This window comes from Morone saxatilis, unplaced genomic scaffold (assembly GCF_004916995.1).
Source record: "Morone saxatilis isolate NCDOM2014 unplaced genomic scaffold, NCSU_SB_2.0 Contig4, whole genome shotgun sequence".
In the NCBI taxonomy this organism is placed as follows: domain Eukaryota; kingdom Metazoa; phylum Chordata; class Actinopteri; family Moronidae; genus Morone; species Morone saxatilis.
The window spans coordinates 12,402,052-12,405,361 of record NW_023339984.1 but is presented as its reverse complement, the minus strand read 5'-3'; positions in this window follow the sequence as shown (position 1 = coordinate 12,405,361).

The window sequence follows — 3,310 nt, the reverse complement described above, 5'->3', positions numbered from 1 at the left end:
AGAATGCTAATAGTGCAGATTAATACATGTACAGCTTATAGTATTAGTTCATAGCGTGGGAGGTTGTTGTTTTCTGGTGTGTACTGGGCAGCTATAGTGTGTAAAAGAGGAATTGTTTTCTTTGGTAAAGAAAGAACAAAGCGTAAATGAATGCTGGACGTGCTGGTCTCATTCCTTCTCACTTCTGATTCAGGGTCATGATGTTTGAAGCATTTTCAACTACACCATGAAGATCCATTCACACTCACTTCTGACGTTTAAGAGCTTTTATTAGTCACATCATTTAGACATGTGACAATGTTTCTGTGTCCCTTTTCATAGAAACACATGATCGTATTTGAACTGCTGTTTTGTATTGTACTGCTCCCTGTAAACCAGTTCATGTGATCAGTGCATTTTCAAGCTGTCAGGAATAATAACACTGGCTAAAGATTTGACACGTTTTTTTTTTTTTTGTCGCTGCTGTGTAGCTGTTACAAAAAAAAACCTTATTTCGAAGCTGTTATGTGTCTTACAACTGTTGCTCCCCTTATTAGCTGATGTGTCAGTCAAACACACATTTGAGATTAAGTGATGAATGTGTTGAAGGACCCAGTGAGGCGCCAGCAGAAGAACCTGAACTATCCATTAACTGACTGAATAAAAAGAAAGAATACTCTACAAACCTCACATCACATTTCATATTGTATTTATGTTTAAAGAGCTTAAAACACCAGTGACACTGGTGGTATATAGAACAGGTTGTCAAATACGGCCCGAGCGGTGGTCAGTTGGTTGCAATTTAAAACTTTACCGCTAGATGCCACTACATCCTACACACTGGTCCACCACTAGATGTTTTCTTTTGAAACATTTGACTCCAAGTTGTAGACTGCACACCAAGTCTTCCAGGGATGAAACCTCCTTTATGTAAGCTGTATCATGAGCAGACACGCAGGGTGAACAACGCCACGTCGACATCTTGGCATGACATGATGGACAAGTGTGTGTCTAGTCATGTTTCAGCGCCAGTTCTTCAAAAAACACCTGAAAACACCTTCCAACTACCTGATTTTTCTTTTGGCATCCTTCATTCACATTCTTAATTCGTCATTCACAAACCCTTTGTGACTAATCTATGGAAATCTCCTCAAGACTGCTAAATGTAGTATAAACAATAGTAATGCAGGTTGGAGGCAGCCTCGAGTTAAGGTTACTTCACAACCTTGGTGACGTAAACCTTCTCCAGTCACAAATTACAGCACACTATCAAAACAAACACCTGCCGCTCTCATTACAGGCCTGAAAACACAATCACAATTATTACTGCACAGTTTGGACACACAAAGCGCAATGAGGAACAATCAATCTCCACTGTATGTTATTTTCCATGAAATGTATTTATATGTTTCACTGAATGGGGTTATTATTTTTCATGTGATGATGTTCAGGAAAATAAAAAGCAGACTATGGGACAGAAGAATGATTTGGTGGATGTCCAAAATCGTGGCACAGACTTGCGACTGCAGTGCAAAATTATTATTAAAAAATGAAGTCTCACTGATAAATGTGTGGGGTTATCATAGGTATAGTTATTTTCCATTATTTGCTTATTCGTCTGAGAAAATTAGATTTTTACAACTGTGCCGTTTGTGTGCGCTCATTTCATGGCGGCGACATTACCGACAGCACTTGAAGGCAGCACCGCCGGGAGTCAACCAAGAAGAAGCACTGCGCATGCTCAGAGCATCTTCCACCCGGTCGGCATGGTGAGAACCGCTGCGGAACAGATGCTGATGCGCAGAAAAAAAACATTTTTCTTGCGCATTATTTATTTTTTTAGAGCAAATGTCCGGGTTGAGCAAAGTATGTGAGGACTCTTCTTCACTCTGCTTGTTATATGCCTCCTCCTCTTCATCCTCCTCCTCCTCATCCCCCCACGGCAGCTCTATGATGGCAGGAGGGGGAGGGGGATACCTTGAGGAAGAGGGAGGGAGTGGGGGTGGATGCAGCCTTATCAATAGCAGGTTGCCTCTGATGATCCAGTTCAAACTAGTTCTGCTTTACATATGCGACTGTGGCTCTGCGAGGCTGCACACATCCACAAAGAGCAGCAGCCACAACATGTTTTCATATGTTCTCTGGGCTGATATGAACATGTGGACTTTCTTAGTTACAGTGGCAAAGGGAAACTTTATAGCATAATGTTAATTTAGGGGTATTACCGTGTGCAGGTGACGCGCAGTACTGGTGCTGTTTAGACTGTATGAGAACATTTTGTTCTGACATAGACATGGATCCTATTGTTTTCCAGCTGGATATCAAGCTTATGTGTATATTATTATCACATTTGTTCTAATCTTTGACTAAACTGTTGCCTTTAACCGCAAATACCAACTAAACCTCCTCCATTCCCCACTCGTGATATCGAAGCTGTCAAAATAAAAGCACAGGCAAATCTCTTGGCATACACTTTTTGTACATGAAGGCTTGACTCTGTATAATAACAGTCACGGTTAATTACAGGGAGTGTCGGGGGACAACAAAGGGCCGGATCGAGCATCACCGCAGCCGCCACCGCCGCCGCCACAGTCGTGCGTAAAGAGCCGACACTGCCGTCGCTGGTTGCTTGGTGCACGGTGCCAGTCGCAGACAGATAGGCAAATGGGAGGTTTCAGATGCGCAGTAAGGCTGAGATATAATCTTCATGTTAGGGGCTGATGTATGACAGGAGCAGGGTGACAAAGCGAAGGGAAGCCGTGGAGGAATCACTGCAGTGCAGCAGAGCTGTCAGTCAACAGGCAGAGGAGGCTGCACACAGAGAGCCTGCAGCCAGTGCCCAGACATAAGGGCGACCGCCAGCTGAAGTTTAAGGCTTTATACTGTTCTTTTAATGTCGATTCATATCAGGATATCAATCTGTATGTCTTATATCAGGATCTGTCCCACCCCCTCATTGGCACAGTGGCTTGTTAATCTGCGCAACAACCGAGATGTCCTCCGATCTGCTGCCTTTAGGAGCTCCAGGGCGACAATCTACTATAAAACTATTTTTACATCGAATTTAATAATAAACCTTCATCACGAATGGCTGAAAGCTCCATTTTTTTTTTTTTAAATCAAGAACAGCGTTTTCTAAGCCGCGGCGCCCTTGTTGGTGGGATTTCCTCCTGTTTGACGCATCGCCCCCGCTTTACCTTGCGCCTTTGTGCTGCGTATCGCATCCCTCTATGGCCACCGTATCTCAACAAACAGGGGATCCTCCTCATTGAAAGACATAATGAAGACAAACCTGCAACCTCTCTACGCAATCTCGCCATCACCCCCCCCC